Raw genomic sequence first — 24,977 nt, forward strand, 5'->3', positions numbered from 1 at the left:
GTTTTGCCGTCCCTAGATGTCCTCGCCGCTGACGGAAGCTTCTCGAAGCGCGCCGCAGCAGTAGCGGATTGCACTCTCGAGGCGGATGGAAGGAGGAGGGGGTTGGTGGGAGGGGTGACGTCGCCGGATGCAAGCGCGAAGTGCGGCCAGCTCGCATAAAACCCGGAGTGGGCAGGCTCCGAGAGCTGCAGCGTAAAGGGAGGAAGGGAAGTGTTCTCGCCGTAGAAGAAATAAAGTCTGCCGCAATTATCTTTCCTGCACTTCTCTCAGAGTCTTTCCTTCCCTTCGCCCCCTTCCTCTTTATTTTTGTCTTCCATTACGTCTCCGCTCCTTCCGTGCCTCCGCCGCAATTTCCCCGGAAAGCAACGCGGGGAGGCACAGAGAACATCGCGGAAGAATGTGCTGCAACAAGAAAGGCTTGGTTTGGGAAAGAAGGAAGAGGAAAAAAAAAAGTACTAGTGTCTGCAATTCAAACGGTTTGAAACGTAACGCCTTCAGCTTCGTTCTAACGGGGGAGGAAAAAAGCAGAGACGCACACAGTGTAGGAGCAAAGGGAGAGAATTAGATCATCAGCTGTTGGAGAAAGAGGTTCGGCAGAAGAGAGTGAGAAAGGGGGAGGGGCGTGTTTGGTACTTCCTCTAGCCGGGAATTATTCAGCATTTCCATTACGGCCTCTTGAAACTGGGAAGATAGCACAGCAGCGACACCGTGTCCGCGTTCCGAAACACGCCGAGCGCCTTCTGGGCGAGAGAGAGTTCGGTGTGGAAGTATTCAACACTTCGCCATCAACAAGGGAAAATATACACTGACAATGACATTTAAAAGAATATGCGCATGTACTTATGAACGCACGCTGGAAGTTATACTTACTTGGCGCAATAAAAAAACTGACTGGAAATTTGCATGCAAATGATTAATAAAAATAAAATAATAAATAGGACTGCAGTGATATTTTAAATACGGTTGGTAGTGTATAAATTAAATCAAATGCAATAAATATTAATATAACAACGTGTATATTATTAATTAAGTAAAATAAACAAAATAACTTTTAATTAATAATGAAAATCAATAAATATGATTATATTGTATTCTAATTTATCACTTTTATTTACTTATTAAATAATAATGTATAATTTATAATGCAAATAAATTATATGGGAACACATCCTTACTGATATGTATACACTTAAAATAGTTTATGAACACAATTTCTATCACTAATATTCACAATAAATAAATAAAGGTGTATAATAAAATGGACCAGTATTCATTAGCAATCATTACGTACCTGACTTAAAATCACATATATATAATTTTAATTTGTGTGTAACTTTTTTTTCACCCTGTGCAAAAATTTTTGAATGATGCGCGAGCATCGTAAATATTAACTCTCACCTTTTTTTTCATAACGCCCCTTCAGAAGTATAACTTCAAAAAGTATTAGCTCTTCAATTTTTGTGATTAATTGCTTTAATCAAACCATAATGCTTTACAAGGGTTCTAGTATTTTTAAATACTGCAAATGCTATTGATATAGATTTAAAATATTTATTTTAGTACACGTAATGCTCTTGAGTGTTTATGAAATGACTTCTGGTATGTTACATCATATTGCTGATATCGTTAAAAGTAAATTCCAATAAACGTCAAATGAAACGATGTTACGTTTAAAATTTAGCGTATGTTGATTTTACTAATTATTTCAATGCTTAGAAAAAACTTTAGAAAATATATATATTTTTTAAAACGGTTAGGGTGCGACACTAAAATTACATAAGACATACAGCATGACGTTTAAAGTGTACTTTTCACGGACGTTTATAGGCTTAAGGTGCTTAAAAGTATTTTTTTTTTCGATGTTAAGTGTTATGAGTTGCAGTTAAACTCTGCTGATTTTTTTTTTATTCAGCGAGTAAATGTTTCAGACTTTTGGCCACTAAGTAGTTGGCGAATTGACACGGGGACAAATTCGCACTGACAGCGAGGGCCAGACAGGGAAAGGAATAATAATTATTGTGCCGTTTGGTTTTTTCCCGGCAGCAAACTTGTGGACGTTCGCCGTCGCTGGCGACAAGCGAGAGATATTATTTTCCTCTCGCACTCGCCGTTTCCCCCCACCATCCCCATCCCTTTTCCTTCAGGGGAACGCTCATTGTTTCTCGGTACAATTGCGGTGGACAGCCCTGTCTCCCCTGCTTCACCCTCTTCGCAGCTTTTCTTGTGCCTTTGTGTTTTCGCGAGCTTCTGTCGGTGACACCGTTACCCGACTCTCGCCCCGCCCAACCCCCCCCCCTTCCCCCCCCCCACCACCACCACCCCCGCCTGACGGCTACGCCCCGTCACAAGCCACAACGGGCAAAAATTCAACAACCTCACAAGCTGCCTCCTCTTGGATGTTGGGAAGGGGGAAGGGGGGGTGAGAATATCCCTCGGCTACGGCGACAACGCAAGGGGAGGGAGGGAAAGTCATCTGAAGCAGCGTTCGCCCGTGGAAATACACGGCATGGACGTGGAACTAACTATAACTGCTCGTGGAACGCAAGCCCGCGCAGCAGGAGATTCGTCTTCCCGCAAGTCGAACTCCCCTGTCAGCCAATAGAACTGTCGGAATACTTGCGTCATGGCGGATGAAGAGCCCGTGGAGGTAGCCTAACTCACTAAGTAACTCTGGCTAGCAAAAGAAAGCGTAGCTGCACAATTTATATTGCTACACTGAACGAAAAGGTTTGTTCGGCTCAACAAAATGTGTATTTGTATATGGCGAGGCAAATATTTTTTGTTGATTAAAAAAAATTGTGGTAGGAAAGATTTTGTGTTTTTGTAAAATCAACTGTATATTTTGTTACTGACCAAATTCGTCCTAGGCCAACAAAATATTTTGTTTGATTCAAACAAACCTTTATATCTGTGTAAAAGCTTGTTGAATAGCAATAATCATATCGTGAAGCGAGTATTGTCAAAGAAAAATTTTTAAACCCTCAGCATGGGCGTCGCAACCGGGGGGGGGGGGGGCGGGGGAAGCGTCCCCCCCCCCCCCCCCCAATAATAAAAGTCTTCAATTTCGTCCCCTCCAATAATATATATAATTTCGTAGTTATATTATTAATATGATTTCTGTGATATAACCCATATGTTGCGCATGGTGCATTTAGTCCAATCGTGGTAATGTGAGCACTGTGTTTTTACAAATTTGTTCTCTGAAAATATTTTTTATAAACAATAAATTATATATTGTAACCAACTATAATTAGAATATTAAGGAAAGAAAAATGCCTAAAAACCACCTTTTTGCACCTTCAAACCCCAAATTTTCCCGGACCCCCCGCTTTTTTCCCAGGAGATGGATATTCCTCAACAACTAAATCAATTGCAGTTCCCCCCCCCCCCCAAATATATCCTTGCGACGCCCATGACCCTCAGCAAGTAATTCGCAATAAACTTTATTACAACAACAAAGAAATGTTGTTAAGACAGATTGTGAAAGGGGATAGGTAGGGAGGGGTTCGTTGTCATTCAGCTATTAACATAGCCATGATGCAGATAGTATTTTGTCAAGGCTACAAAATATTTCAGCACTTTGTATTTCTTAGTTTCGATTGAGTGTGTATTTAATTGACTTTTTTCTTGTGATTGCGAATACCACCGTATATTAGTCTTAACTTCTTGCTGAATTTATAATTTGGCAATTACCTACTTTACTTACAATTTGTGGCAAGGATATACATGACAAGACACATCGACGTCTTACAAAGAATTCTTGTAACAGTAACTATAAACATTACTTTCTCAAAATGATACAAAAGCCATTTATCACAACCTAGTTTACCACAGGGAGTGGCCACGTCTACATGTTTACATGGTTATCGGGTGAGGCATGTCTACGCCATGTTTGTTGGATTCCAAACACATTGGCTTGAATGTGGTGTTTGCATTGTGTAAAAATTTTACATCACTTTTTTTATAGAAGCGAATGTTTAATGGAGATTAGGCTACGCCACTTTAAATACTGGAAGAATACCATAATGACAGTATTCCACCTGGCCTCTTCGAAAATGGCGGAAAAGTACCACAACGAAAAACTGCCATAATTTAAAAGGATGAGGCGGAATTCTGCCATACTTTCTTATACACTCCACGGAAAAATAGTGTATAGAATACTCGGTAGATAGCGCTGTCAACCCTGTAGCTGTTTCTCAGGTTAACCTTAAAGCTTACAGATAGCGCTTCAGACGGTGATAGTTGCAATAACAAATCATTTCCTGATCGCGGACGAGAAGAAAGAAATGTATTCTTATTACGACAATTTAAAAAAATACAAATGGTAGTTTTCCATTATGGTACTTTTCCATCACCTTCGTCAAAAAAAAACCCTGTAGCTGTTTCTCAGGTTAACTTTAAAGCTTACAGATAGCGCTTCTGACGGTGATAGTTGCAATAACAAATAATTTCCTGATCGCGGACGAGAAGAAAGAAATGTATTCTTATTACGACAATTTAAAAAAAAATACAAATGGTAGTTTTCCATTATGGTACTTTTCCTTCTGTTTTGACGATTATGGTACTTTTCCTTCTGTTTTGACGAAGGCGATGGAAAAGTACCATAATGGAAGACTGCCATAATAAATATTGACGAAGGGGAATTCTGCCAACATTTCTTATACATTCCACGCAATGAGTAAAACGGCCTTACTCATAAAATCATAATGTAACTAGCTTCATAGAATTTACATTTTTGCATACTGGAATAATTTCAGTATTGTAGATAATCTTTTAATGAGTGCAAATCCAACGCAAATATTCAAAGGTTTTCTTATGTAATGTTTTCATTATTAGGGTGATAGAACACAAAAATCTCAGATATTAAGGTTTTTAATGTCCATATTAAATTAAAGTCTACAAAATGTATATTTTAGATGCTGAAATTCGAGGGAAATATTTTTCTGTAGTGTAGTTTGTTGGCACAGGTCAAGCAGCACAGGCGCTCTAGGGGAGACATAAGCTCGTACATCGAATGTTGATGGGCTTTACACAGGTTTGCAGTCTTTCAAAATAAAATAAAAAGTATTTTTTTCTGTTACGAAATAAAAAATATTACTATGCGTAGCATATTATTCTGTTTCTTTAAAACTGTCAGATCAAATTGAAATTCGGTTTTTTGTGCCTTACGACACTTATAAACGAAATATGACTCATACATTAAAAAAGTACCATATAAGCACACAGAATAACAACATTAACATAAGACATACAATGATGCATATAAATAACTTTATGACAATGACTAATTGGTTTCACAAAACTCTTAAACAGAAACTAAAATGCTATTTACAAAATAAATATGTAGATTATAAAATTTTTAAATAAATTTTTGCTGAAGTTTTTTTACCAATGAATGTTTCTAGATTATTTAAAGAGAGTTTTAATTTTTTACAAATTTTATAGTTACTAATGGTTTTAAAAGTGTCACTATTTAATCTTTGTTTGAAAAACATATAATTGAGCGTATACACATGTATTCACTAGTTGGACGAATGAAGTGATATTACACTTGTGAAATCAGTAATTTTGCGATTTAAGGAATACTACGCAATGGTTATATAAATTGCACTGGCTCTCTTCAGATTTTAATCTACTGAATGAGATTACTACCAACTGGATGCTTTCAATTCCACCTTAAATACCTGTAAGTTTTACAATGCAGTGCTTAATAAGCTAGGGAATTAAACGTTACTACAAGAGATGGTGTTTCAGCTGAAAATAACACTAGAGCCAATAGCTAAAAAGGAAAACTTGGGCAAACCGTTAAGTATCTGAGAATAGAGTTTTTCAACAGAACCATTTTCTCTAACTCTGTTATCTACGTCATTCATTGACGTAATTAAAAAAATTCTATAATTGCAAGTTGAAATTCTTAATCAAAACCGAGATATTATGTCTGAAGCATCAAAAATGGTAATAAAACGTGTATCACTTATTGAACGTCTAGTAAATAGAAAATGCAAATTAAATTTCTATAGGAATGTAGCATATTTAAAAGGAAATTAAAAACTAAAATTTTCAAATATTATTTAAAAATCTTTTTATACATACTTTCAATTCTATTACAATCAAATTTAGTTATTTAATTCCAAATTACGACACAATATTTTACTTCATAGCTAATAAATTTGAAGAACAAAGTATATACAATCAGGTATTGAGGCAGAGAAAGTTATAAATTTAATAAAACCTAAGATCTTCAAGTGCAACTAAAGGTATTATCTACATGTTGGTGAAAAATAAAAACTTGGCATCCAATATTACTCGAAGGTATTAAAAGTGGACTCCACGTTTAATGTCATGTCTTATGTGATAATTCTAATTAAATGAATTAGTTTTTTTAGTAAATGTTATCGTAATTCAGAGACATTTGTTAACTTGAAAACCAGATCTGGACAGCTGAAATATCTTGCTGAATAGTTTCACAAACTATTACCTTTATTTTTTCATCACCATCTTTTCTTGATCAATTCTGATTACGGTTGAAATATAATTTATTAAATATTAAAGAGTAGTTGAGATAAAATACTAATTTGCGGAACACCTAATACCATAAAATTACATTTGCAAATTAGACTGCAAAGCGTCTATTTGTAAGATAATAAAAACAAATATATACCACGCATTGCTTGACGAGGCCTAAAAATGATAATTTATTAATAATAAGATTGGGTTGGAAAGTATCTAAGGCTTTGCTCATGTTTAAATAAATAGAATATTTAATTTATATCCGGATGTTATACTGTGTGTCTTCCTGATTGAAAACTAAGTGGTTTTTCAGAAATAATATTTTTAGGAATAAAATTCATGTGCCTATAAAACGTTTAAAATACTACATAACAATGGTTTGTGACTAAAATTTAAATGTCAATAATACTTCAAGAAAATATATACCGATAAATGGTTGAATGTACAAAAGCAAATTGCTTTAAATGGTTGACATGTTGGAATGATAATGCTACAGTTACTTAAAACTAAAACGATACAAAACTAAAAAAATTTTTTTGCAAAACTCCGTTCCCCCGGAGAAACCCCCGGAATGGCCACCGCATGGGGAGCCCAAGAAAAGAAACGGGCTCCCCATTTGGAAGCCACCTGGAAGGTTTTTTTCTGTTCCACCCACCGTTTCTTTAGTAGCCTGACTTGTTACAAGGGATTGTATTCCTACCAGAGAAAATGCCACCATTTTGTCTGGGCAATCCGCCTTGGAGGAGCCGGGGCGCGAACCCGGGTCCTACAAGTCACAAGGCAGGCGCTCTACCCCAGAACCAGAGTGGTAGAGCGGATACTTGCGGTCTTCTTAACACTGACATGATGTTATTCTACGAGTTTACTGTAGTTTCGTGTGTCATTAACACGTGCAGTAATATCTAACCTCGGTAACGAACAAATTTATAGATTCTTATGTTCTTCGTTCAGCATGAATTGTGTAAGTTCCTAACAGTGAAATATAATTTGTATAACTAGTCTGGCAATTTTTTAGTTGATTTTCTGCAAACAAACTTACAGTCCCGCAGTACAATTATATACAACTATAGACTAGTAAAAAAAGATATGTAAAGAGCTTGCACTGTCGATGGTAAAGTTATTTTGAAATAAATTTTAGATATTAAAAGAGTGTGTTTAGTTAAAATATGCATGTGCTTACAAGCATGAATTTATTGTATAAACATTTTATTTATTTGGTTTTAAAGCCACAGAAAATTAACTTTTTGAAGTTATACTTCTTTAGGCGCGTTATGAAAGAATGATGAGAGTGAAATTTTAAGACATTTTCAAAGGAAGATGGCGGACCCACGTGTATGAACATAAACCTACATTAGGGGACATACCAAACGTATTGGTGTGCCAAATGAAACTTTATGATAGTGAAATTACCATGGAATTTATTTTGGTAAACTAAAATAGTCATAGTAAAGAGTAAATTCTAAGGTTTAAAAAAAACATTATTTTGGTATTACATCAAATATAATACAGATGTTACTCGAAACCTTCTGTCATAGCAGTGGTTATACTGCGCGGTCAATATGCTGAAGAGCCGTGGTTCAAAACTCGGTAGTAGGTATTTTTTTTATTACTTTTTTTTTAAGTTATACTTTTTTAGGCCCGTTATGAAAAAAAGATGAGAGTGAAATTTTAAGATGCGCGCGCATCACTGTAACACAAAATTAACAGGTTCAAGCTGCCCGCTAAACTGCTCATTAATTCTCGAAATAAAGCTACCAATAAAATAGAAATAGAACCTCTATTAGTCGCGCATGTTGGCACGCTCGTCACCTCTGATCACTGTTTTCATATTTATAATATTTATCCATATGTTTCTAGTTTCTACACATGTGCTTGTAAATTATATTCAGTACTGATTTAAATTGAATATTTTGATTAATATTATTTACTATTCGTAAATATTAATAAAAAATGGTGCTTATATACTTTTTGCAAGTGGTAGAGCGGATACTTGCATTCTTCTTAACACTGACATGATGTTATTCCACGAGTTTATTGTAGTTTCGTGTGTCATTAACACGTGCAGTAAGTGCAGTAACATCTAACCTCGGTAACGAACAAATTTATGTGTTTTTATGTTCTTCGTTCAGCATGAATTATGTAATTTCATAACAGTGAAATATAGTTTGTATAACTAGTCTGGCAATTTTTTATTTGATTTTCTGCAAACAAACTTACAGTCCCGCTATACAATAATTATATAGAACTATAGACTAGTAGAATGATGGTAAAGTTATTTTTAAATAAATGTTAGATATTAAAAGAGTGTGTTTGGTTAAAAAAAATGTGTGTGCTTACAAGCATGCCACAGAAAAGTTAACCTTGTTATATCATGTTTGGCTTTTTTTACCGTACTTAATATGCGCAGCTAATAGGTACTGGAAAGATATTCAAACAATTGTTTGCAAAAAGGCATTTTAAAAATCTTAAATTAAGTACTAAATCAATGATAGTGTTGGAGATTTCAAACTAAAAGATATTTCATACTGACATCACCGGAATTTTAGGTAATGATAGTACTGACCGTAAGGGGGTGCCTCCCATTTCAGGTCATAATTGTATATTTATATTAATCACTGATCAACTTTTAGACTTTTTTAATTGTTTAACTGTCACGAAATGAAAAAAATACAGAGCATACGTTTTGCATAATTAGCTGTCAAAGTTACATTTTTAACATTAAACGTTAAAAATGTAAGTTTGGCAGCTAATTATGCAAAAAGTATGCGCTGTATATATATATTTTTTATTAAGTGAAAGTTAAACAATTCAAAAAGTCTACAAGTATATCTGTAATATATCTCCCAAACCTTCTACATCTTGTTGCAACCACAATATTTACTAACATGAAGCGACGCGATGTAATAACTTATTATTCCACGCGGGCTCCTACAACTGTCAGATAATTACACCTTTTCACAATTGTTGACTTCTAAAAAGCAGCCAAAACTAAGTCCTATGCCGTGTCAAGCAAAAAAAAAAATTGCAAGCGGTATTGAAATGTGTGAAAGTGAGAAACGGCGTGGCGAGGCCTAATCCCCAATAACCACGGAGATCTTAGTTTATGATTGCTAGCCATCATCAGACGTGGTCGGGAACCGTTTCCGCAATGACGTGCGCGTGACAACATGGCGATGATGGCGAGGCAAAGAAAATAAAACAAGGGTGCCTTCAACTACGTCACTGCATGCCGTCTCCTGACGGTTCCTAAATCCCACGCCTTACCTGCTTGTATATAAGTTTATCTTAAATAAAAATGGGGTGTGACTGTGTCATGGACACGGCCGTGTGTTGTACGTGAATACGCTTTTCGACGCGTATAGGCCGACATTATATATTTTTTTGATTATTATTTTTTTTTTTAACAGCATGTATATTCACTGTAACGATTTTACACTAATGTTTTATGCATGCAATCGATATATTTTGACGAGACCTGACGATTGAAACTCAAACGAACGTCGTAGCTTCTCCAAGTCAAAAGTTATACTAAATGGAAATCTCGAAACGCAGCAAAATGACCTCAAAATTACGGTGCTTCCCCCTCCACCGCGCGCGATGCGTCAAAGTCCTCACTTAGCGTAACGAATTCTTTGATCCTTTAGCTAACCAGTGGTGTGATTAAATTTTGGATGGAGTTGATAGATATGTAGCTGTAACACTAAAATGTATCCCCCGTTTTTTTTTTTTTTTTTTTTTTTAATTGCCTCCCAATATGGAAGCGATTTTAAAGACGTAGTCACGTCAGAACAAACCCGAACGAGGAGCAGGAACGCGGATTGTAAAGGCGACGGCATGTGTCGTGTTTGTCGCGCGCCGCTCCGGGTGTCGGGGACTAGGGAGCGATGCAGGTCACGACCTGCCGGAGGAGTACACCCAGCCCCCGCGGGGGGGGCGACCCACGTCGCGCCGTGCTAGGGGAAGGGAGAGGGGGTGTAGCCCTGCAAGGAATGAGGCGGCAGAAGACACCCGCGTCGAGGGAGCCCCTTGCGGCATCTCCCCTGAGTCCCGGGGCTGGAATATCGAAACCACGGGCGGTTTAGCGCCGATACGCGGGCACGGGGTCGTCCTTCCTGCTCCCACGGGGCTCTTCCCGCGACCCGCGGAGTCACCACCCGAGGGCCCGTGCGTGCCCAGGAACACCACACGGCCGGGCGTGACCACCTTGGCAGGCTGCGTCACGGCTCCGTCAACGGGCTATCATCCTGGAATTTTTGCTTCCAATATCTCCTGTTTTTTGCACATGATTTTAAATAAACTCACAAAAACCTGTAACCAAAAAAGGTTATTTTTTTTTACTAAAAAAATTCTAGTTTTTTTTTTTTTTTTTACGAACTTAAAGGCAAATATTCATGTGAGCCCTATCATGTACTGAATCCATAAAATCGTGTGGTTTACATTTTTTGATTGACCGTTCGAATGTAGTCTTCGACTTGAATTATTTTATTCATTAATTCAATAATAAACCTAATAGTTTTTCAAGGTTTTTATAAAAAAAATTATTGCATAATGGATGAAATACTTAAAATAAATTGTTTCAAAATGAAAGCTACAAAATAACTGAAATTTACCTATTAGTCCATAAAAATCTTTAAAATTTGACTTTAGTAGATAAAATTGTTATATAACTATTAAATATAGTAAAATTATTAATTTATTTAAATTCATGTGCAAACACACTAAATACTTGAAGCAAAATAATTTAGGAACACCATGATCTTAAGGCTCATTATCACGCGCCGAGTTGGTAGTTTCAATCTCTTGAAATTACTTTCAACTGAGGGACTTTACTCCGACTATATTGCAATTAATGATGGGTGATAAATATAGTACCTAACCATAAATTTACTACTCGTTATTTTCGAGCTGTGAATGATCATAATCATGAACCGAAGCGTGACTTTCAAAACTATGTTGAGAATTTTTTTTTATTGAAAACATTAAATGCAAGATAGATATTATTGTGATACATTTACAAGAAAAGCTATCAAATAATAAAAATGAAAAAAAAATAAGCCACGTGAAGTGTGAGACGAAGCCTTAATGAATTTTATTTTTTCAGTAAAACGTAACATCAGAATTTCCTTTTTTTTTTGTACTCAAATTTTACAGAAAATAAACGTATATTTCAAAGCATGCATTTTTTTTACTTCTTTTCTGTAAATTTTTTTAATTTGTTTCCTCTATTCAATATGTTTTAAATTGTATGAGAAATATCTCTTTTCTACGGCAATAAATACTTATTTATTAAATAAAAAAATGTTCGTTTAATTTCAATGTAATATTGATTTTGTAGTCTAAAAACATATATTAAAAAAATCTGTCATACCCAAGTGTAAATTTGTAAGGATTTATTTATTGGAAATAAAGCATACTGGAGTTAAAGTTTTTTTTAAATCTTCATTGTTGTAATTCCGAAATAGTTTCTAGGAAAATAAATAGCTGAGTCAACTTTAAACTCAGCAGCAGCAGCTACGTGCGAAGACAAAATGCCCGATTGTCACGGAAGCAGAATAATGGTACGAGCCTATGTTTGTTTTCAGTGTGGCCACACGACCAAAAACTACCTCACAGACTTGTGGCCATCACTCACCCAGTGATGAGCAAGGAAAATGCCTCGTACGCACTCCAAGAACTTCCTGGCCTTGAAGAATTACAGAGCCTTAATACACTTCTCGAACGAGATTGGTGCAGGAAAAAATATATATATATTTCATTGTTTAGGGAACGGAATGTATTTCAACCAGAGACATTTACATCAGAAATCACATACGTCCACGACTTGATCGTACACATGAACAAACGTCTTAGTCCAGAGTATTAACTTCATGGGGTACACACTCACAAGCTCCACACGACATTATATCCAAGAGGCCAAGGCTTCAATCCTGTAACGAAATAAACAGAATTTTAGACTCTTTTCCAAACAAACTGAAACTTCATAAAGCATTTTACACATGTGTATTAAATAATAGGCAACACTGGCTGTAGTATGTACTTTGTCTGTTTCCTTCAAGAAAATCGACACATTTATGATCTTAATTGATTAACAACATATACTTAGTTTATGTAATATATAATGATCGTATTCCAAAATCATTATCTTAAACTTGACGTTAATTCCACACTTAAGTTACCTTATTATTTTATAAACATATGTTTTTTGCAAAACAGATTAGGACTTAGTCGTAGCAAAATCGCACAGAATTAATGTTAGTTAATACCATGGCACATTTTTATCATTAGGTAACATATGAACAAAATATTTATTAAGCTTATACTTAAATTGTTGCCCAATGATAACGCAAGCAAATATAAAGTATTTTATGACATTTATATAAAGTGAAAATATAAAAAATCGTAATGAACTTTAAGATAACATATTAGATGCTTATCACGGCTTCCGGGAGTATATTTTAACTCGCAGACAAAAAAAACTAGTAGAGTTACTATGCAAGTAAGTACATCATGACGTGACGAATGAGTAAAGCTATTCCAAAGGCGTTGTTCTGTTTACTGTTTTTTGTTATAAAAAACTTTTTATAAAATATATATTTATATCTATTTGAAAAAATATATATTTATATGAAATTAAACACTTATTGCAACTGCAAAAGAATAAATTATAGATTATTTTAAACAAAAAAATATATGTAAAACTGTTTGTAGTTGGTTAATGATTTGTGGTAGTGGCACTTAACAAAAACAACAAAAAGTATTGTTTACATTAGTATCTATTGATGTGTTAGTTTCAAAACTTAAATATCTATATAGTACACATTTCTTTATATTGTCCTTAATTACTGCGTTTCAATTTTAAGAAAATAACTTCTTTAATTCAATCTGTAAGGTGTAGCGGAAAAAGTACTTTTTATATGCTTGAGAAGTATATAGAATTTTTTATCGATTATTTAAAAAAAAATAGGATTTGGTGTGCACTACAGCCTTGTTTACGGTTGAGCACTTAAGAATGAACAGCAAATAATGTGTCCTGTCCTTAAGATATAAATGTGTACATAAGAGTGTAATGGTTTATGATTGACAACTAACTATAACTTTTTTATACACATGGTAATTAAATGACGCTAGTTCTTATTGACAAAAGTAAAAAAAAACTAACTTTTATACTACCTTTAGAGCAAGAGTTTATTTCACTTGTTAAGATTTTTTTTAATTTTGATTTATACACGCACACGGCAGCATAACTAACTTCTGCAACTAATTTTATTTGATAGGCTAGATACAGTTTTAATTTTCCAATGACAATGACGCTAATAGTTAGCACTTAGGAATCCCTAAAAACGTGGTAGCCATGGGTGAACTGTAATTGGCGGGCATGCTGGTACCACGAAGACGGTGGAAAGAGAACTTTCCTCGCGATTACGAACCATGCGGGTGCAGATTGCGAGATCTTTTGAGAGCTGCCGAAGTGATTCCCTGTGGGTAATCGTGGATAAAAGAACAAGGCATTGTGCCGAGAATAGGCCAGTCGAACACTTTAGAACAATGAAGCTTTGAGAGCATAGAATTTTGGTATGGGTAATGCGGTGAATAAAAAAAAAAGTCTTCCGTTTCTTTTAATACTGGAAAATCTGGTCTTCGAGCATGTAACCTCTAACGCAAGCGTTAGTTCGTTAGTAAATAATTTTCTCGTTATAAATAGGTCAACGGTAAGTACCTTTTAATGAGGGCAGTAAACGTTACTGACCCAGCTTAAATGGGCACATAATCGGTGCGCAGAAATTCAGGAAAAAAAACCACGAGAATTAAAAAACTGTTCAAGATGTTAGAGTGGTGCTTGTTTACGAAAAGCACTTAAGGCTACGCTGAGGGCGGGAAAGTAGTTCTTTTTGAGATGTATTTTTAGAAGAGTGAAAATTTCTGAGATTACGCTCAAACATCATGCACGACGAGAAGACTGCGCGCCTGCTCACAGCTTTGCGCTTAGGGGTGACAATGCGCTAGAAGCACCAGCGAGCGTCGCACTCATCATCCCGCTTCACTGACACAGATACAGCCCTGACCAGGCTGGACCCTCAAGTAGAATACAGCTGTCAAGAAAACTTGAGCTTGATTTATTACGTTGACTCGTGGCTTCAATTTTCACCCCGCCATTGTCTGAATTTCAGAAGCCGGTTTTACTTAAGGCCAGAAAAAAAAAACGAGTCCAAACTTCTACAAGAATCAAATGTTTATATTCATTCTAAAAATAAAAATAAAATTATTCGTTATTACTCCCATCTCACTTTTTTTTTTTTACCACCTCGTACTATCGAGCATTAACTGTTACCTCCGTTTCCTTACACTTACTACCACTACACTGTGTTGAAGTCATTTCTCAACATACCCTGTGCTGTTTGTATATACAGGTTTTTTTTTTTTGCAGGCCTGACTCGAATATACCATGCTTGCAATAACTCAAGCGTGAAGGCCATCGACAAAAATTTATTTACCCAATATCTATGATTTAGGTCGAGTTGTTAGTCGCACTCTAATAATCTCGCATCCCAGCCACTGAGGCTAAAAAAAAATAATTAAAAAAGTGTGAGCTACCAGATGGTTTGCGTTGACCAGTAAAAAAAATGGGTGCGTGTACTTAGGTACGCGCGTGAGAAGTTATACTTATTTGGCATACTTCTTTGGCATCATTAAAAAATAGTTTTTAATTGCATGCAAAAATAGTGCGTGGAGTCTCTCCGCGCGGAAGAAGTGAAACTTCGTAATGTGGAAATGAAAATAGGAAGGGGTAGAAATTGATTTTTAGTGAAATCATATTGTATCAAATCAAACTAAAAAAAAATAAAGGAAATGAATTTGTAACGATTAATAGATTGATTTTCAGAGAGAGAGAGAGAGAGAGAGAGAGAGAGAGAGAGAGAGAGACCTATTGAATGTCTATAAAACTAATTTTTTTATGAGAGCAGATTTTCATGAAATAAATCATGAAATCATTCAACGATAAAAGCTGTTTATTTAACTAAGCGGACGGGTTCGCCCCAAGGAGAAAATTGACGCAGCGAGACCTCGTGGACATAGAGAAATGTCACACACTCACTATTTATGTGTCTTATGAAACATGATTTTTTTTCTGCAATTTAAAATTGTAATTTACAAAAAGGGGCATTGAAAATTGAAACAAATATGGCGACACTACAAACTGTCAGGATCTTTATTTTTTTTCTTACTCTCTACTTAGTTCCTTACAATAGCATTCACTCTCGCTCTCTCTCTCTTTGTATTCCCCCTCCCCAGGAGCGTTAACGTTTGACCTTTGAATATATATACTGTATAGAAGTCGCGAGTGGATAGGATTTACTCTACGTTTTTCAGAAGCGTATGATGAGCAGCTTGGGAACTTCACCACTGCAGGGCGCTGCCGTAACGCCCTGCATCGTCTTAGTTAATATTTACACGTTAGAGCGCAGCACTGTCGCCCGCTGTCATTCCCCGCACCCCCCACCCATCATTCACTGCAGCTCAAGGTCGTTCAACAGGAGAGGGAAGGGGTGTTTGAAGAGTTCGACACTTGTCCGCTAGGGACCACCACAAGTCGATGCCCTAGAGATGGTGGCGATTGCGGCGGTGAATTAACCAACTACCTCAAAACCGTATTAGAAATTTTAACCTGGGCTGGCGACTTCTATACAGTATATATATATTCAAAGGTTTGACGCAACCTTGTTTGAAGTCGCATTAGAAGAATAACTTCAAATAGGTATTTTTTTTTTTTTTTTTTAGCTCTGTGAAGTGATATAAGGGTTGTGTGGAGGGCCGGGTGGTACCGACCTGGGTGTGCGTGAGGGGATGTCCTCAGCTGCCGCTGAGCTCCGCCCGCAGGTCCCTGTACCGCCTGCCGCGGCCGCGGCGCGAGTGCGAATCCGTGTCCGAGCTGTCGCGCGACTCGGTGGAGCCGGTGCCGTCCGACGAGTGCGTGCTGTCCGACGAGGCGTCCGCCAGCGCCAGCACCAGCAGCAGCGCGCAGCAGCACGCCAGCAGCGCCTTACGGTTCATCTTCCGTCCGTCCGTCGTCTGTCTGTCGCCTGGACGGCGGGCCCTCGCCCCTTTATCCGCCTCTTCCCAGCTCGTCGGCGCGACCTGCCGATAGCCTCTGCCCTCGCCGCGTGCGCAAGTCTCCACATGTCACGCTATCTGTCGTCTGGGCCCATGACCACTACTGAGAAAAACACACGGGTGGAAGGTTCAAACCTGAACTTCTAGGCGACTAACTGCTTAATAAAAGAGATCAAAACTGTCAAGGAAAAAAAAATTGGTTGTCTGTAAAGTCGGTTTACGGACGATACTTTAACGTGACGTCATAAAAAAAAACATTGATGAAATGATTGCATACTTTTATGAATTAAAATCGAATCATTTTTTATTGAATTATCACTATTTTGTATGGATACAAAGAAGGAGTGAAATGAAATCTACAATTTAATTGATAAATTTACTTTTATGTTGCACTCATTGATTCAAATATGTTTATTACTTTAACGAAGAGATTATTTTAACTATAACTTTTATACTTGTTTGCTATTTAACTTCTTCCAATCTGTGTTATTCTGTTAAGGATAGGACGATGATAGGAAAAGTAGGAAACGAATGGGAGTGTTTCAAGTTTAATGTGCCTCGACAAAGTCAAATCGATGGTTGTTCCAATCGAGTGTAAGAGAGATAGATGCGGCGCAAGCGTACAATGAGCGTAACGGGACAAAACGTAACGGGACAATGAGTCATCCTTTTTCGTGCGTGCAGCTGGAGTTCATCGATTTATTAGACGTTGTCACGTCAAAAAAAAACACGTAATACTGTTTTGTAAAAAAATGTCATTTTCGATGTAAATGAAAGGAGATGCAGCATTCCTGGTATGCCATACCACAAAACTTGCGGCTACCAAAACAAAGTGAATTAAATCTTACTGGTTTTGTTTGGCCGGTAATGGCTGATGCATTACTTCTCGCGATCAATACAGCTGTGTTAGTAATGTATCGCGAAAGCTACCATCTAGCGGGTGGGCCCGGAACTACCTCAGAAACTAGGTTTCAGTCTCCCCGGCCAAGAGTTCCTCCCCCGTGGCTCAGTGACCATTCTCACCCGGGAGGCTGGCATACGACGTCGCCTTCCGACGCGGGACCCGGAGTGTCGAAACCTGGCAACACTGCACTGCGGAGACGAGTTCCGCGCCATGCCGTCGAAACCGCCAGCGGAAAATTCACGGCAAACGCAGTCGATCAATTGTTCGTGCAACGAAATCTCACAGCACTTTACAGACCCGAATTTAAAATGCAGCAAGTGAATTCGACATCTTCTGCCACGACTGACGTTTTTGAACTAATAATTACGACAAAAGAACGCGTACCATTTAAATAAAATTTGTAAACTAACGTGGCATTGTTAACGTCCTCTGATTTTTTTGATAGTAATTTTGTATCTTTAGGCAATCATCAGTGTATTAATGACTATTTTGGGCATTTAAGGTGAAATTTCAAAAGCCACGTAATTAATAAGCAACAAGTGACTTAAAACAATTGCAGCAATAATTTTAATGAAAGGGTAACTTTTTTAAATGAGATATCCAAGATAAGAGTAAAATGAGGAGTAACATAAATTACACAGTGATTAAAAAATGTAATTATATAGAAAGGATTAAACAATAACAAATATCCTTTGTGTATACATTTATAAATGAGCAATAGCTAAAAATGTGTACGTTATGCAACAATTTAAACACGTCTTAATTGGAAAACTATTCAAAATGCATTAAATATATTTTTAATTACCTGTTAACAAAATTTATAAATTTATAAATACCAAATAACGTTTATTCGAACGTAAAATTTGGACTATACTTATAACATACAGCTAAGAGGGCATCAAGCCGGTAATTTGTTAGAGCAGAACATCCGCGGATAGTAGTTCAGCATACTTCACCCATGAGAAACTTTATTTATTTTTACTCGGGAACTCGTTTGCAGTTAACTAAAGAAATGTTCTTCAGACGCAGTTAGCTGCAACTGTTTACTCAGAAACTACGCGTCTGTAAATACTTGAACTGAAGGTCGCGAACTCTGACCGGAGAAACGTCGTGCTTCCTCGAACCATAAACCATTTAACGCTTACAGTCATTTCTCATTCTTCAGTTGAAAAGAAATGAAATCATTAATGATGTCCAGCGAGTTCTTGCATGATAAACCATTCCTGGAAACATAGGTTTTACTTTAGTAATGGAAGCTAGTTGAAATGGTCGTAAAGTCATTGTATTTAAAATTCACTGTCAAATAGTATGAATAAAATTTATTTATACTGAACAATATTTTTGACGTTATAACGTCTAACAAAACGATGAACGCCGGCTGCATGCCCGAAAAAGTGTCCCGTTACGCACATTGTTCCGTTACGCTGTGTCCCGTTACGCACATTGTTACGTTACGCTGCGTCCCGTTACGCTCATTGTACGCTTGCGCCGCATCTCTATCTCTTCCACTCGACTGTTTATAAAGTGAAGTGAAAAGTTAATGTGGTTTTCATTTCTTATTACAACAACAATTTCGGCAATAAAGGTTAATTATTCTTGCATTCAAAAAAATCTGATTACTAGTATAATTTCAAGTATTTATTCTTTTATTATTAAAATAAAAATGAATCAATTTTATTCATAAAAGTATGCAATCATTTCATCAACGTTTTGTTATGACGTTGTCACGTTAAACTATCGTCCGTAAACCAACTTTACAGACAACCCCATTTTTTTGGCTAGCAGTATTGTTTCCCTTTTAAAAATTAATTTCTTATTGCAAGTGGTTAGTGGGAATTATATCGCATGTAAATGTTTCAAATGATTACATGACCTCCGCCGCGGCCTCGTGACTCAATAACTCATGCGCGCCTGACCAAGGGGTGAAGGTCGCGCCGATCTGCGTCTTGGCGTGACGTCAGCGCGTGACGTGAATGCTAACTGCTCTGGGACGCCGCGGTGGTCTTTTGTCACGACAATGTTGCGTCCAGTTGTTTTAGATCATAAGAAGAGATCTATATTATTTTTTTTTCACTTTAAACCACGTTCCCTTAGCTACTTTTTAAATATTGTTTATTTATTTTTTATAATTTAATATATATGTTTTTAAACATTAGTGGCACACTGACAAGTCATGAGTCTACCCCCTCCCCTGCTTTATTTTTGTTTATTATTTTGTTCTTGTGATCTCGAATCGTTGTGTAATTGTGGTGGTGGTTGTTGTTGTTGGTGTATGGAAAAGCGCCAAGGAGACTTTAGGACAACAAAAATTAAATCATATCTTACCGGGGATTTGAACCCAGAGCGTTGCCGACTAGGTTACGGAGACCACCTCCACTGCGCTACGAAACCTGACAGTATTCTGTAAAAAGAATATGTATTCTAGTGGTTGTAATACCAGTATTTTAAGTTTTTTTTTAACCTAAAATTTCTTTTTACTATGACTATTTTAGTTTACCAAACATATTCCACGGTAGTTTCACTATCCTAAAGTTTCATTTGGCACACCAATGTGTTTGATCTGTCCCCAAATTTGAATGAAAGTGGCTATATATGGGTTTATGTTCATACGCGTAGTTCCGCAATCTTCCTGTAAAAATGTTGTTGCATGGTACGCGCGTATCGTAAAAAATATTTCTCATCATTTTTCCATAATGCGCCTTAAGAAATATTACTTAAAGAAAAAAAAATTTAAAAAATCCAGGCGTTCTTTGCACGAAACAAGATGGCTACCGCGCATCCACACGGCGATGTTTATAGTTTACAGACGGAGAATCTGAAACCTGATCAAACCAGTCTTCCCGATGTTTCAGCGCATACGCATTAGAATTCATCATGGTAAAGTTCCCCATCACAAACGGTGCGTGCGCAGTTCAACGCATTTTACGTTGTTCACTAAAATTTTAACGTCACCCCGACTAAAAAACAAATAACTGCAGATTAGTGTGTTTTCGCCAGGTGCGTACGTGAGGCACAACGTTTCGATTTACCACTGCGGTTACGAGCTTCGACCGTCGATGTCGCGTTCCGAATATTCGATGCGCCCGCAGCGCACCACCGCGGCGAGCGGGCGAACCACCGCTGACTTCCTCAATCAGCGGATTTCGCGCGCTACAACCCTCCCACCCCCCTCGCCTTTCATGCTGTTTATTCACGACGCGGAAATTGGTCGCCCCGGCCTGTTCCCAGCATTGAGTCACCCCCACCCCTCTTCTCGTCAAGCCCTTTCCGACACACACACACAACCTTCCCATCAGACCGAACAAACGTGCGCGCGCGGAAAATTTCGCTTTATCACTTACCCCCCGCGGGTGCGCCATTAATCAAAGCTGTCGGGAGAATGGGTCGTTAGTAAACAATACGAATATTTAAAAAATACAAAATAAAAAGTGAAGTCAACAGTGGCAATTACTATACTTTTGAAAACCAAAGCCAATAATAGACTTTCAACAGGAAACAGAAAATAATGGAAAAGATTAAACAGTTTAATTATTGCATGATATTTGTAGGCTACAGAAGCCAAAGTAAAAATAGTTTTAAGATGCATAATTATTTTTAGAAACTGCAGTTTTTTTTTTTTTTTTTAGATTCGTACTGATGAACCACCTTCATTGCCACATGTCAGTTACGGTAAGTTTGAAACTGTTAAATTTAACTCCAGACTTGTATGATTCGTAATATAATTCTAATACTCTATGAGATTGTAACTACTGCATTGGCTTACGAAAGTCACCAAAGTGTGTTGCTACTTATATCTTGCCACAAAATTGCGAGTGATAGTATCTTTTATTTTTGCATCAAAAATTTTAAGATAATTTATCAATCGGACAGTGATTATTATTCTTAATTATTGAGACAAGATTGAAATATTTTAATATTTTACGCAGCTGGCATGTCCTTGTCTATCGCACTGAATAGAACGTGCAATGTTTCTCTGTCGCACACTGTTTTAAATTGCGACAACCGCGAGTCTTGATCCATTTTAACTAAACAACCTATTACATCGTGTTCGGAGTAAAAAAAAAATATTTATTTCGATATATACTTCAATAATAAAACAAATGAATGTAAATACATAGCATCAACTAACCTGACAACTCTGTATTAGGTACCAGATAAAGATGTACAACCCAACATTTTGTTGTTCCTTATGTTTCGTTGACAAATAAGTGAATAGGTTAAGAAAATCCTTGACATAATTTAATCAGGCAACCTTGTCACGATATGTTTGTTCTTATATTATGATTACAGAAAAAAATTGGTAAACAGATGGGTGAAGGTCAACCTTAGTCGAGATTGCTATAGGAAGTCAGGGTTTATTGGTGATGATAAAATGTGTAGTACTGTCGTAACAGCCCATGCCTTTGCAATGATTTTTTTTTTCCTCAAAGTAGTGACCGCTTGGTTTACCACAGAGCACAATCGTGCAGCAGGAGCCAGCCGAGAAGGGAGGTATCTCCTTGGCAGGAGACAGCGACGTGGGACACGGCATCAATGCAGTTCGCCGGGACAGCTGGGCGTAGCGCGCGGTGACCTCTCGCGGCATCAACGGCAAGATGGCCGGCCACCCAGAGGAGGAGGGCGGAAGAGGAACTACAGGGACGGGACTTGCCAAATGCTTATCCGATTATGCGACCCATTTCCCTCCAGATTTGTGTTCCTCGTCCGCCTCCCCCCGCCACCCCTCCCTCACGTGTCTTTGTCTCTTCCCACTCCCACCGACCGACGTCCACACTCTTCCCTCGTTCTGCGCACAGTCGACTTCCCATGCGATGTCCTTTCCTGCTCGTCTGCTCGTATCCCTTACACACTATAAATATTCATAGGTCCCGAGTCAGATGCCACAATAATTCGCATTCGTTCACTCAGAACTGTTATTTGTTTATTTTTGCTCTTGTGAGAGTTACAGCTAGGTCACGTTAGGTCTCTTTTGCATGAATAAAATCCTTGCAAATATTTGTTGATTATTTTTTTTGAGTTTATTTCTCGTGAGGGTGTTGATCTGTCGCGCCGCTTCGTGTGGTGTCGTGTCGCGTCGCGTCTGATTCTGAGTGCGCCCAGCCTAACTAAGGAACGCGGAGTGGGGTGTGACGTAAAACCCCCCGAGAGGCTGAAACTCTGACAGGAGATCCGTCGGCGAAGCCATCGGTCACCAACAATTAAAAAGGCACTACTGAAATACAGTAATAATAGGATAAGTACGAACTCCAGACTTCCGGCTTTTGTTTTGTTATGTTTGTACAATAAATTGAGTGTTTTGGTGTCGTTATACACGTATTCTCATAAAATGTGTTCACTCTAATTGACTTTTCGCTTGCTTTCACAGAAAACCAGGATGGCGCCAAACTTGTTTTTGTTGGCGTATATTCATGGTGGATATTCCTCTTTTGCATTGAATCTCCTTAGCAGTTCTAGTTTTGCCTGCGTTGACCTTTTTTCTAGATACGTCAAAAAAAAAATACATTGTATGGCTTTCTCGTCATCCAGAATTTTTTGCTACAGCTTATCATGAATACGTGTATTTACTCAACTAACTGTAATTTTGGTGATTGTAAACATTTTTTGCTTGGCATAGTAGCATGGTTGTTTTAAAACATAAACAGTATTATCTTTTCCTTCCGGTGATTCTTGTTAACTGCATTTCGGCTTCCATCCCGATCTCTCTCGGCTGCGTAAAGGTTCTTCGCTCTAAACTTCGTGGTTAGGTTGTGGTTGCTTTGATGTTGCCGGTGAACTACCCTGGCCCCAACAACCGAGTTGGGATTTAGTTGCTGGAATCACGACAAGGTTGTTTACTAGAGAATTCATCTTGATTATTGCCAAACAATTTAGGCCTTGCCTCACTCCTCCCCTTCCTAACCCAAGTTACGGCAGAATAGTTTGTAAATCTCTAGGGCTTCCTGTATGTAGACAAAAACCCACGACAATATCTGCATCGATTTTATTGAACGAGCTGCTTAAATCTTTCTCCAACATTCCTGCAGTTGGTATGTAGAAAGTTTTTTATTAGTATTCAAATTTTTCTTTGCATTTTTTTGAATAGCAATGTTTTCTTTCAAAAAAAATGCTGTATGTGCAGATTATGCATAACATAACCTATTTCCATGTCACGTTTTTCTTCCCATGCTACCGAAAGCACTCATATTTCAGTAAGGCCAATAACATCATTTTATAATGTAATATTTTTTAAAGATATAATTAAATATTTAATCATCATTGAAAAATTCATTAGAAATTAAACACTCTAGCTCATTAACGTACATTTTCAAACTTTCATTTCATTAAAGAAATAAATTTACTATTTTCAAAATAAAGAACATATATATAATCAACCGTAAAAGTTAAACATTTTTCAAACAATATTACTCGTTTTGTACATTACACTCGTCATGATTGTTATTGTTAATTGTATATTGTAGCGGTGAAAAAAAAATGAATGAAATGATAAAATGGTCATGAAATGTGGGTGTGTGAAAATGATAATGAAATGTGATGAAATGAAATGAATGAAATGGAGTGATACAAGATGAGATGACTGCGTCTTACTCTAACTCACAAAACGACAATAAATACACTATTAAAGCCTCCTCCACCCTGAGATTGCGTGATAACATCACCAGGCATCAGGGAAGCCTGCACAAAAAAAATACCAAGGGACGTAAACTAGAGCTGTACCGGGGATCTTTCAGAACTGTGGATTACAAGGAAAGCCTATAATTAAATGACACCTCAAATATCTGACTAAGAACCTTTATAACAAATAACTTGATAAACTTAGACGATAGCCTGGGAAAGGAAATTAAGATTAAAATAAGAACGAAGAACTGCAAGTTGAGGACTACATTTATGTTTATTCAAAATAAAGGCTTTCAACGAATATTTTAAAATCTTTCACAGTCTTTCGCACAAACGTCCGACAAAGGTTCTCACGTAGGATGGACTGATTTACTGAGGCCTGCTAGCCCCTTAACTTTGATTTATAAAGCGATTACTGGCAAATGAATTTACAATTAAAGTTACAATCGGAAATGCAATTTTAAGTCAGGCCTCTAGCCATTACTCCTAAAAATGAACCAGTATACTTAAACGTAAAATTAACGGTAGAATAACTAGAGTCACGGCGGTCACAACTACCAACTTACAGATAAAAAGTCTACAACTACATGATAAAAATGAAGATTACTTAACTGGAAAATCTACATCTTCGTGACCAGTTCGAGGGTCCTCCTCCCTCGCCACCAGTGACGTCCTTCCCGCTCGAGCTCCCGTCGACGACCCCCCAAAAACTCCTCACTCCCGTCCGTACAGGACGTAGCCCCCCCACGCGAAGGAGGACGCGCTACGCCAGCAACCCCCGCTTCCGCCTCTCCCCGCGCCTACCAACATGCCCGCGGGCGCAGCAGAAGCGAGCCTG

General features: G+C 37.5%; 1 long non-coding RNA gene across 3 annotated transcripts; it reads right to left on the bottom strand.

Moving 5' to 3' along the window:
- Nucleotides 1-12,260: 12,260 nt before the first annotated feature.
- LOC134532920 (uncharacterized) lies at nt 12,261-24,766 on the bottom strand. 3 transcript variants are annotated; one of them, XR_010075211.1, is made up of 3 exons: nt 24,752-24,766; nt 16,336-16,644; nt 12,261-12,437 (listed from the first exon to the last, which is right to left on the bottom strand). It is a non-coding gene; the product is annotated as an uncharacterized LOC134532920 (long non-coding RNA). The 3 variants fall into 3 exon arrangements; XR_010075210.1 differs by lacking the exon at nt 24,752-24,766 and adding an exon at nt 21,654-21,668 and having other exon boundaries at nt 16,336-16,720; XR_010075209.1 differs by lacking the exon at nt 24,752-24,766 and having other exon boundaries at nt 16,336-18,198.
- Nucleotides 24,767-24,977: the final 211 nt, after the last annotated feature.

Source organism: Bacillus rossius, chromosome 6 (assembly GCF_032445375.1).
Source record: "Bacillus rossius redtenbacheri isolate Brsri chromosome 6, Brsri_v3, whole genome shotgun sequence".
In the NCBI taxonomy this organism is placed as follows: domain Eukaryota; kingdom Metazoa; phylum Arthropoda; class Insecta; order Phasmatodea; family Bacillidae; genus Bacillus; species Bacillus rossius.